This window comes from Hesperophylax consimilis, chromosome 3, assembly GCF_061612785.1.
Source record: "Hesperophylax consimilis isolate HC1 chromosome 3, BYU_Hcon_1.0, whole genome shotgun sequence".
Classification (NCBI taxonomy): Eukaryota; Metazoa; Arthropoda; class Insecta; order Trichoptera; family Limnephilidae; genus Hesperophylax; species Hesperophylax consimilis.
This window is the reverse complement of record NC_142838.1, coordinates 2,722,836-2,735,382: the sequence shown is the minus strand read 5'-3', so window position 1 is coordinate 2,735,382 and position 12,547 is coordinate 2,722,836.

Genomic DNA, 12,547 nt, shown 5'->3' with positions numbered 1-12,547 from the left:
ATATACTGAAGCAAGTGAAGACAGGATTAAGGAATCATCGAGTAGGACTGCTAAGTTGTGGATTTACCTTCTACATTGAATCGACCTCATGCTTAGATTTATATTTGCAGAGAAGTCCGGGAATCGGAAAATGCACCTAAATACTATTGTTGATATGCATCCATTTTTCCACCCGGCAGGACATTTACCATACGCAAAATCAGCACCTATGTACGTTCAAAGTATGTTGCAACTCGAATCAAGAATAACTAAAGAAGAATATAAACTATTCACTGAAAATGGGTACTTTACAATAACAAGAAGTGACAGATATTGGTACGGACATGATCATCGAGCAGTGTCTCATGCTACCAATGAAGTCAGTAGGGGGTTGACACTTGGGCGGGGAATCATTGACAGCGCTTTGTCAAAGTGGAAACTTGGAACCACTTACTGCGTGAAAGTGCAAGAGAGCATTGAAGAATTCATCGGTATAGAATTTAATTTTACTGAACAGCATGTTGAGCTGCGTGAATCACGGAAGAAAAGGGATGAGCTAGATATAGGAAAATATACATCATGGCTAAGACAGCACAGCCTGTCCACCAAGCTCTCGGGGGAGCTGGTGTCTTTATCTTGAGGGTTTATTTCAGATAATAGTGTCAATTGTGATAACGCTTATGAGGTGGGCCTGGCAGCTATTCAAAAAATGAAAGGATTTAATTTTGGAGATATACGACTGAAAAGGAAAACATGGTGACTATCCAGCAATATTCAAATCCGCATTTGTTAGGACGAGACAAGTTGCAGTTAACCCCCAGCAGCTATTTAACAGAATACTGTGCATTAGTGATAGTCCTAGCAAGATTTAGACCTACTTAGGATATGAATTGGCTTCAAGACCCCTTTTATTTTTGATGAAGTCTCCCTTCGTAAAGGAACAAAATCATGTATGGCGAAAGTATTTAGCGAAAGTATTCATGACGAAGTTGATTTGGAAAATTCTGCACTAGTCATCAATGGGGGATACCTCCTACACTCTGTTGTTTGGCAAACTTAAACTACTTACAGAGACATCATTAAATCATACTCACGTTTCGTCCATACTAAATTTGGCAAACATTCTATTGTCGTTTTCGATGGATACCCTGAAAGACCAACTGTAAAATATGAAGAGCAAAGCGAAGGTCGGCTAGCAACTCATCGTGCGAAATTGAATTAAACTTCACTAAAAGTTGTTTGACTAAGAAGTAAGCTTTCTTATCTAATAAGAAAACAACAAAAATAATGATTGAAGCACTGTGTGATGAATTTAGTGAATCTGGTTTGAAAACAGTCACGGCCGCAGGTGATGCCGATTTTTTTTTTTATATGATACCGATATTGACATTGTACTAACCGGCATCGAAAAACTCAACATCTTCTCAAAAGTGGTTGTTGTTGGCAAGGATAGTGATCTTTTGGTATTACTTGTAAGTCTTGCTCCTGAAAGAAAATCTATTTCTTTCTGTAAAGATGTTGGTGGAAAGGTCCCTTCAAGAACTTTCTACATCACAGAGAAACCTATAATGTTACATAAAGATATTCGAAAACACATGCTATTTACCCATGCCATTACGGGCTGTGATACGACCCCATCTTTATATGGTTTAGGAAAGATAAAAGCTGTTGACATGATGAAAAACAATCCCGAAGCAAAACGCGCAGCTGAGGCATTTCTGGAAAAAGATGCAACTGAAGAGAACTTGTTGCAAAATGGAGAAAAATTCGCTCTCGCCATGTATGGTCTTGGTAGCTACTCTAATTGAAACGAAGCTCGATACTATAAATTTACCAGACTAACGATAAAATCAGCTTTTAAATCTAAATTTGACTTGGCAAAACTACCACCGACTTCAGAATCGTGTCATCAACATTTGTTGAGAGTTTATTTGCAAGTACAGTTTTGGCTAGGAAACAAACTAAACCCTATAAACTGGGGATGGAAGTATGAAAATGGTGGAAAGAAGACATTTTTGAAACCATTTTCTCCCGATGACCTTCTTTCTCTGGTGTCCTGTTCCTGCAAGTCTGGATGTGGAAATTACTGTGGCTGCAGAAAATCTGGATTTACCTGCTCTCTGCCATGTGCTACAACCGTAACGGATAATCATGTGTGAACACTCCCCAGTATGACCAATAAATGGAAGATTCTCTTGACTAAAAAATTATTTGAATATTTGCCTAATTTTGTCATAGATAATATTGATAAGTATATAATATAATTTACAAACCGTTTTGTCATTATAATATTTTTTGAGGTATATTTTAAGAAGCGTGTTTGAAAGTAAACCATTTTAGAACTATGCACTATTTTAAGTGATTTGTTGTTTCGGTATTTTATTGTTGATAGGTGCACATAATAAAACAAGTGAGAATTTCCACAAAAGATTTTTTAGAACTTCGCCATAACATAAGGTCTGCAATATTTTAATGTTGTGAAAGGTTAGTCCCACGCTGTTGTAGGTATTTTTGGCTTATTTCACATAACTTTATTTAAATAATAAGTTACAAACAATCATATCACATAATATGACTGTTTAGCCAGACCGGGGCACGGCGGTTGGTGGATAATGAAAGCGCTTCATTGGGCAGGGGAAATATTTATATTACCCCCCTCCCCTCCGAACTAAAACTGGTAAATAACAATAAAACTCTTCAACGTTAGACGAATTTGTTATATAAAAAGCAAACACATGAATTAATCATTACTTTCCTTAGGTTTTTGTAATTTCTCGCTGCGCCGCGAACCGTTGCGCGTTCGAGCCGCCGCGCGCCGTGCTCCTTATTAACAGCCTACGTGCCTTATTATAAATTTAAACCCATCATTATATACATAATTTTATAGTTAAAAATATTGTCTACAAGTTTTGTTGATTTATTTTTTTTCGTTAACAGGCTCAGAAAAAATCATGTGCAAATATATTCTGAAATACTATTTTAAAAACTGATATTTTTCCTTTACTAATAAATTCGAACTAAAACTGGTAAATAACAATAAAACTCTTCAACGTTAAATGAATTTGTTATAAAAAAAGCAAACCCATGAATAAGTCATTACTTTCCTTAGGTTTTTGTAATTTCTCGCTGCGCCGCGAACCGCTGCGTATTCGAGCCGCCGCGCGCCGTGCTCCTTATTAACAGCCTACGTGCCTTATTATAAATTAAAACCCATCATTATATACATTATTTTATAGCTAAAAATATTGTCTACAAGTTTTGTTGATTTATTTTTTTTCGTTAACAGGCTCAGAAAAAAGTTATGTGCAAATATATTCTGAAATACTATTTTAAAAACTGATATTTTTCCTTTACTAATAAATTGTAGAGATTGTATAACTTTTCTCGCAAAAATGAAAGAGTACAATTTTTTAGAATAACTAATCAGAAACTAAACAAAAATAAATAATATGATTTTATAAAACCATTAAGGAGATATTAGCGTATTCCGAAAGGCTTTGAAAAATATATTCAAGAGGGGGTGGGGAAGGAAGCACAAGGGGGAAAGTCGGGGACTTTTGTAAAAATACATGTCTAAAGGTCTTCTAACATCTGTAAAAAATTCAGCTTCCGGGGAATTAGTTCCGACACAAAACCTTCATTGACTGGGCTATAATGTCAACATGATATAATTTATGAGAGTTTATATTCCAGTTTAGTTTTGCCATACTGGACAAATGTATGCAAAATCGATGTTAATCGTTTCAGGAAGAAATGTTTTACACGTTAATGGAAAGCGCATTCACCGGTGGACATTCATTATTCCTACCAACTACCTGTTTATGTTGTTGAATATTTACATTAATGTTAGACAGTTTGTTGAAGAGAAACTTCGATGGAAACCATGGACTTAAGAAACTACAAAGAGCATTCGTGCGATTTCGTATGAATTACGTTGAAGACAAATCTAGGGTGAGGAGAAATTGCCTGGCAGCCATCACCTTGAAATGATTATTTTGCAAAGTGGTATAAAATTAGCTATTGTATTATGGTATTAATAATGAAATTATAACGACTTATGTTTTTTGAGTTTTTGATTAGAATGGGATATGTAATTAAAAAAATAATGTAAGTTTTGACATATTTCATACATTCAATTTAATTCAATTCAATTTGTTTATTCATTTCAAAAAATTACAAAATTGTTAATTTCAATGCGTTTTTAAAATATTTTTATAATAAGAATTCTTAGATTAATATTAACAGTGTGAATATCAACTATACCAGTGATAATAGAGCTTGCCTTTTAAATGAAGTTTCATTGATGCAAAACATGTCGAAATCCGAATTGATTTTGTTCAACAGCAAGATTGCTCTCCCCACAGGCATGACCATTGGCAGGTTAGTTCTGCAGGCCGGGAGATAAAATAGTCTATGTTGTCTGTGACGTAGATAACCATCAGGAACACAAAAATGAATGCTCTACATCTTCCCTCTCACCCCGCGGCTTCAAATTGTTATCGAATAGCTCCGTCCAGAACCTTTTAGGTTCATGTTGAAAACTTTTAAATGGTACAGAACTTGCCTGAAATCTGCTCATTGCTAAATAATTTGCGCGCTTAGTTTTTCTAAACTATTTTTATAAGGTTTTCACTATCACTTAGAAAATTTTCTTCCGGAAGCTTTATATGTATAATACATGCCTTTTCCACTATAGAAAGTGGAGAAAATACGATGTTTATCCAAGAATTCACAATCTCAAAACTTTACTCCAAATCATTCACAACCCCAAGAAACGCCGGGCACACGTCTGCTAGTGAAATAAATAAAATAAATCTCTTACATAAATGGATATACATTTTTTGAGATAGACATTTTTCAGTCAAACCTAAGTGAATTCAAGATTAGAATAAGTATTTTTTAACACGAGGTTGCATCTCAACGAATATAATTACTGTATATTAATTATTTATTTATTTACTAACAGACCATGTCCAATTACAACACAGTACATGTAACAATACAGGATAATTAAAAAATACAATTTTGACAAAAATATGGCAAAAAACAATAAGATAATGTCATGTCAAGACAGGAACAAGGTTTTGTTGGAACTTCTGCCAAATCAACACAAAATATTACTTGCTTAATGATTGACAATTTTTTAATGTAATTATACTTGTATGTATATTATTATGTGTAAATTTTACTGCAATCAATGTTTTTCACTAAAAATATTCAATTTGCCAGGCAGGTTTGGGTACCGCCGCCCCGGAACCATTCATTGGATAACCAAAACTTCTGCCGTAGGTCACCACAAGTGGTTCGCGTTTGGTGACTTAGCAGAGGTGCCCGGGTGCATCCACCTACTGTGTGTCGGGCCGGATTTGGAGAGACTGATTTAGGAAGTTCTTTTTTCTTCTCCAGCAGGACTCTCTCGACCCATCGCCTTGCACCGTAGTGGGAGGGATGAAATCAATCGTTCGTCATTCCTGGACACACTAACCCCCAGATTCTTACCCACCCCCACACCTTCTTCCTTTCCAGATCTTCTTTAATCTAAAGAATCTTCCAAAGAATTCTTATTTTCCTGAAAAAACCCTCCACACAGCACACCATCCGCAAAGATGACATAGGCTCTGAGGGAAATTACTATCCTCAGGGCCTCCTGTGAGGAACTAATGTAGAAAAAAATAAATTAAAAAGGAAATTTTTTAAATCCTTTACATTAAGAGTTAAAAATTATTGCGACGTGCGTAACAAATATAAATTGATCCCTAACACAAAAGCAAAGAATTCGTTAATTTCATATAAATTATTTTAACATAAAAATACTAGTAGCCTACAAAATATTTAATTGTGTACTGGTTGTAATTTACATAACTATATATATATTTTTAAATAAAAATGTAATGATAACGGAAAAGGCATTGCATTTATTCATGAAATACCATAAACTATTAAATAAATTAAGTTTAATTATGTGCAAGTACCTACGCAAAATTCTTGGAGCAAAGGGTAAAATCAGAAGAATTATTTAGCACTTAAAATAAAAATACTATTACTTATTTTAATTTTATTTCATAAATATTAAATTTAAGAATCTCCTTCATTTCGTGTCTCTCTGTTTTCGGAAAAAACATATTTGACACATCAGATTAGCGAAACACATTACAAAATACATTTTCATTAGCTCACTAGACAAGGTTTTTACTTTCACTAATGGTTTTTCAAAACTTATTGGTTTTCAAATATCAATTATGAAAGTTAGTAAAACCAGAGAAAAAATCAAATTACCCAAAATAGACAGTATTTCACATCCGGCGTGTAACCCAAACTAATTTGGAACAATAACGAGAAAAAATCCATTCAAATCAAGCAATTCTATAAAAATGCTAACTAATAATGTTCCCCCTTTCGGAAGTTAAATGAATTAAGAATTATAAACAACATAGATACAGCCTTTAAGTGCATTTCCTGTTTTCTCTTGCTAATATTAGTACAAGATTATGGTTTATTAAAAACACATTTGTAGTAAGTACTAACAGTTCTAACAGTACTCTTGGTACTTTTATGTGATAGTCCATAATGGTAGGTACTGACCTCAATTGAATACACAGGATTCAATAACATTTTGCAAGTAACTATTATAATTGTGTTAAACAAAAACATTTTCGTAATTTCCAAATTTTTATATTGTTGGATTTTTAAATTTTTTTATGTAAATACTGAACTAGAGTTTAACTGCTCACAGCCGTCTGGAGACACTGAGTCTATGGCAACCCCAATTAGGTTATGTGGTGAGGCTTAAGGTAGTGAGGAGGGGAAGGAGGTGGAAAAGAGGAAGGCGGGGGTGCGTCTGGCTATTCAAATCTGGTCACCAAACACGGCTAAAGCCATTTCAAGGAACGTTTCAATTCTGAATGATAATTTTACACCAGGGCGAGAATGACGTCTTACACCAGTATAATTATTATATAGTATTTTAAGTTAGTAAATTCTTATTAAATTAATTCTTGCTAACAAAAATTCATCAAATAAAATTTACTTGTGCACGTCGAGATTTGATCCCTGATTTCATAAAACTGCTGTTACACAGAGAAAAGTCACAGATGAAAAATATTTCTAACTTATTGAAAATCTGGTCAAATTATTCGTATGTCTGTCAAAAACGGGACTGCAGACCTTTAACAAATGCATTGACAAATTTCGTTACAAACTATCAGTAAAACACGAATGTGTTATGACGATGTCGGAACACGTGTTTATAAAAATAAGCGCAGCTGCATGATCACGTGTTCCGATATATTATATACGGCGAAGAACGTGGGTCTTCAGGCACTCCAGTGCTGACTGGAAGGCCGAAGGTGCGGTGGACCTTGTAGACGGTTGAGCGGGAGCTGCGTAGACCAGTGAGGATGCTGCGTGTCCTCGTGGTGGTCGTGGTGCGTGGATGAAGCGCTGGTCAGAGACGCTGGAACCAGGGCGCTGTAATCCGTGTAGCGCTGGCCAGGGACGGCGGCCGGGGCCAAGGCGCTATGATGATGTCCCGATGGAGTCCATGATGTGTACGTGCGAAGCCGGGAGTATCGCCCTTCACGCAAAGGTTCGCGGATTATCACTCGTGAGATTTGTCCACTGACGGCAGATTGATAACTGACTGACTGCTAACTGCGTCGGGTTTATTTATACTGTACAGCCAACGGCAACAGTAGGTAGATAAATTGGTAACTAAATCGGAGCCATTCGCTCAGTCTGGGTCTTTCGGGAACTTTCGGTCGCGCTGCGTAAACGCATAAGCGATAGGCTCGAAACTTCTGGCGAGTTGTCGTAATGTGCCAGACCATTTTGCGATCGTATTGTCGCAGGTAGGCAAGTAGATGCTTGTAGCAGGTAGGTTGCTTTGTTTACAATTTAACTGTCCGTAGTAACTCGAAGGTAGGTACTAAGTAGGTCGAACTGTTAATTATTATTGACGCTACACTGTATTCTATATTTTGTTAGGAAATGGTCTGCCATCACGTTTTTAACAGGATTTTAATAAATCAGCGATACCCATTTTTCTCAGCCTATCAATTATTTTAACAATAGAAATAATATAATAGACTAAAATAAAGGAGCTGAAATGATTTATTCGTGAATTAACTTTACAAAATATTTGTTCGGGAAATTAGCCAATTCACTCAAAACTCAGTCATAAATCATAAGATATAATTAAAATTTAGCTGATGTAATTTAATTATCTTACGGCCAGCGTCGCGTCGCCACGTACTGACTGTGCAATATGCATTCCGTTTAATTACAGCGATCGTTAAAGGGAGGACATGCAACCTTAGATCATAATATATTACATGAAATATGCAACATTTCATAAATGGCCGCTACAAGATACATAATACGGTGCGTGACTGAAGTATTTACCGTTCATTCTGAAACAATTATATACAACTTCTATAATATGCATTAAAACATCGTCTCTTCGATATGAACGTTTTATATAAAGTTTTTTTACATGAAAGATTTAAATAATTTTTAGAAAAGTTTCCAGTGTTGAAGATATTTTCAGTATAACCTGGTTGAAGACCGCGATTTAGAATTGAAACGTTACTTAAACTATATTTAGCCTTGTTTGGTGACCAGGTCTGACCGTATCCTTTCCCTCCCCACTAACTTCAGCCTCACAAAGTATCCCAATTGCGGATGCCAAAGTCGAACTTACTGCAGATGGTTGGGAGCAGATTATTCCATATTCTTTACCTAAATCATTCACCACCCAAGTATTTGAAACCCCGCACTAAAGAATTATGAACCTGGCAACTGAAAAAATAAATTAATCCGTTGCCACAAAAAATTACATAAATATGTAATTCTACACCACTAGCTGAAATTAATGATTTTTAATTGTAAAACTAATATCGGCCATGTACAATCCGGGCAAAATTCATTGGTTAAATTATTGGCTGAAAAAAATTTATACAAAGAAAGGCATAACATTCCATACTTCTATCAGAGTCTCAAAATTCTTTCAGTGAGAGCAATTCTATTGTACAAAATTATATTTCAACACATAAATAACCCTTTATATATAAACAGGCTAGAACACAATCATAATATCCGTTTTGACTTTAATGAAGTACTTATTGTTATACTATATGATTCCCAGTTGTTTTAATATGTTACCTGCTGAAATTAAAAACTGTGCCCAAAACAAACAATTGATGAACTTACTGAAGGCTTGGCTTACTGAAAGAATTAATTTGTATATGTTATTCTAAAGACTAAGTTTTTCATAATTTTCTTTTGCTATATTTCTGTAAAATTTCTAATTTTTTGTTTTATATAATTGTAAAAATGTTACTTTAAACTCACTATAATAAGATTTTCAATGTAAAAAACCCGTTAGACAAACTGCTAAAAAGTAGTAAAAAGTCTTTTCCTGTTTTAGGGTTTTCGATAGTTTCCCCCTAGTCGCCTCCATCTTGCACTACTTCTGTTTCATTCAGTCTACCCTCACACACTTGTTTTCCTCCAGTGACATGAAAAAACCAACCGTGGTATGGAGCCTTAAAATACTCAAAAAAAGTCTCGACTCGTTTGATAGATCCCCTGTCTTAACAAACGGATTGCAATTTTTAGAACATATGCGTCAGATGGGATTGCTGTAGTTTATTACCGGTATTTTAATGGAAAATGCTCCGAGGAAGTACCGTCAATGATCCCTAGTGCATGTTACATAGTCGGTAAACACGCCTAACGCTTGCTCAACATGGTTGACATTTCTCACATGGGAATGGGTAGTTTCTTCGACTCTTCGACTTTGGAACGACTTGCAGACTTTTGTGTTTCCCTCCTACAATATGGGTCTCATCAAGCCCCCTCTTCTCCACAAAAAGACCCTTCACACAGCATCCCCAAATATGATAGGCCCAGGGCTTCCTGGGTGTAGTTAATATTAAAAAAAACTAGTCGTTTTTAGAGAAAAAACGTCTAAAAAATGAGAATTCTTAGTAGCTAAATGCTTAAAAAATACAGCGTTCTGAAAACACAAAAAAGCTTCGCTAGCATTTCTAACCATGTTCTTAGTTAGTTTCCTGTGTTAGAAATCTAGTCGCTTCTGATTTAAATATTCTGAATGGAACAAGGGAATATCTTTGCAATTCCTCAAGGCATGACGACTCAATTCGGCTGAGTGCAGATGTACGTGAGATGCTTACAGCTTACAGCAGTTTTCACTTCTAAAGTGGCTGGAACATGACAGTTTCATTGCGGGGCGTCGGGGATAGATTGTGGAAATTCCTTTATCAATATTTTATTCCGCTCTCGAGACGCTCCCAGTCTTCCTTCTTTGATTTCAGACGTTTAAATAAAAAATGCAAATAAAACTTTTCTACCATAAATATGTTCTAACCCTTACAATAAAATATATAATATATTATATGTTCTCAAACATAAAATTACTAGAAGTTATTTGAATACTCTCGAACAGACCTCGCGTCCAAAAGTGTACGTGCTAATATTTTCTCTTATATATTTCTAAGAAGGTACTTAAATTCTTACCTACTTAATTAAAATTATATATTCAGGCAGGTAGGTAAAATAACATTGAAACGTTAGCCATCTAGTCAAAGTAAGGCTTGTTTGAAAAATAAAGTGGATGCAGCTGATTTACGAAAACGCTAGTCAGTCAACTATCTATTCAATGATAGCCACCTAGTAAAAGTTAGCTATCTAGTTAAAGTTAGCCACTTGGTCAAAGATAGCCATGTAAAAGTAAGGCTTGTTTCAATAATAAAGTGTATGCAGCTGATTTTCGAAGGAACGTACAAATAGACAAATGAAATGTCAAACAGTCGAGTTAATACAGACTAAGCTTATGCTCAGTCAGTTATTTTTTAGTACATAGTTTAGTTGTCGTTGAGTGATAAAATTAAGACAGTAAAAACCTAAAGGAAACTGAGGGTTTTGCATCCTAAACTGTTTACGAATTAAGTGTACTGTGAATAATTTATACGAGACAAAAATAATGAATTGGTGTTTACTGAAATTGGGTGAAATTGGTACGTGAAGGAACGAACAATGTATGGAAGAAAGGAAAATAGGATGACCAATCACTTACTACAGTGTCTCTGCGAAAGAGCACACAACACAATAACAATATAGTGAGTTTCACCGCGATACCTCGAGGTAATTATCGCCACAGCAAAACGAATGATTACTTGAAACTATGGGGATGGTAAAGTAAAAGACGAATGGAAGAGGTTTTGTAGAATCACAGCGTTTGTTGAAGTCAGTGAAATTGATGCAATGACGCAGTTGGCAGACGTTATCGGTGGCGAATCATTTAGGCCGATGATCAGCACTGTAGAAGCGGAGATGAAAGGTGGTGGAGTAAAGTCACGGTCGGTGGCTGAGTTGACATTGCGTTTGGGTCCCACCCAGGCGTAGTGTGTTCAATTCCTCGGCTGGCTAAGTCCTCCATCACAACACAAGCAACATTTTCAGCTTACTGTATGGTAGTAGGATATATTCAAATATTGTCAGATTATTCGTAACCCGAAAATGTTTGTCTTTCTTTAAAAAAAAAAAAAAGAAAAAAAAAGTGAAGTCGGTAGTTTGACGCGTTACTGCGGAAGCCGGACTTTACTGGTGGTAAAGACCATGGGTCTTCCTGGTGCTCCAGTGTGGAGAAAGCCGAAGGTGCGATGTACCGGGTTGGCAGATGATGCGAGTGGTGAGCGCATAGCGCGGGCGACTCCGGATATCCTCGTACGTACCTACCAGCGGCCTGGTGTGAGAGCCGAGTACGCGGCGGCGACTCCTTGGGAACCGCGATATGGCAGCGTTTGTAATTGTTATAATTCTCGTAAAAAAGATATGTAATGCGCGCGTTCTCGACCTTTATAAGAATAACTATTTTACTCTCGTAGCGTGCCACTATAATACAGGAAGACGCCACCAAACAATATTATGCACTTTAAAGATCGTCAACTTCCTTCTTTTTATGTTTCAACAAGATTATGTACACGAAAAACACCAAAAACTTACTTGTAAAGATGTCCCAATACCTCTTTAGTTTTCAAAACAAATGCGCTCGAATTTGCACTATTTGCTTGACATTGTTCCAAATTTCAAATACATTTTCAGCAAGGTGGTGGTTAGGGAAATGTAGTAACCGGATAAATGACATCCCGGTAGGAACTAAGCCAAAACCCAACACCGGGAATTCATATTCGAGGAAACTATTTCAATTTAAATATATAACAATGTGCGGTTATTACAACATATATATAAATATATAGTAATATCCGTGCGGTGGTACGTATTAAAAATAAATTTTACTTATTGTAGGTAATATTAGCGATTTTGAAAAGAAAATTTGAAGCAGGTAAATTATCATGCAGACACATTTTTAACAGTATCTTGATAGAAAAAGCCGCACTCATTTTTCAGCAGTGGAGAAAATATAATAGTGTTAAAATAAATTAGGGGATTGTTATTTATGTTTATTATGAAAAAAAAAATTCGAAATGTAATAAATAAATTTCCATTTATTGGTTCCCAGCATTGACCTATTATAATTGAGTAACAA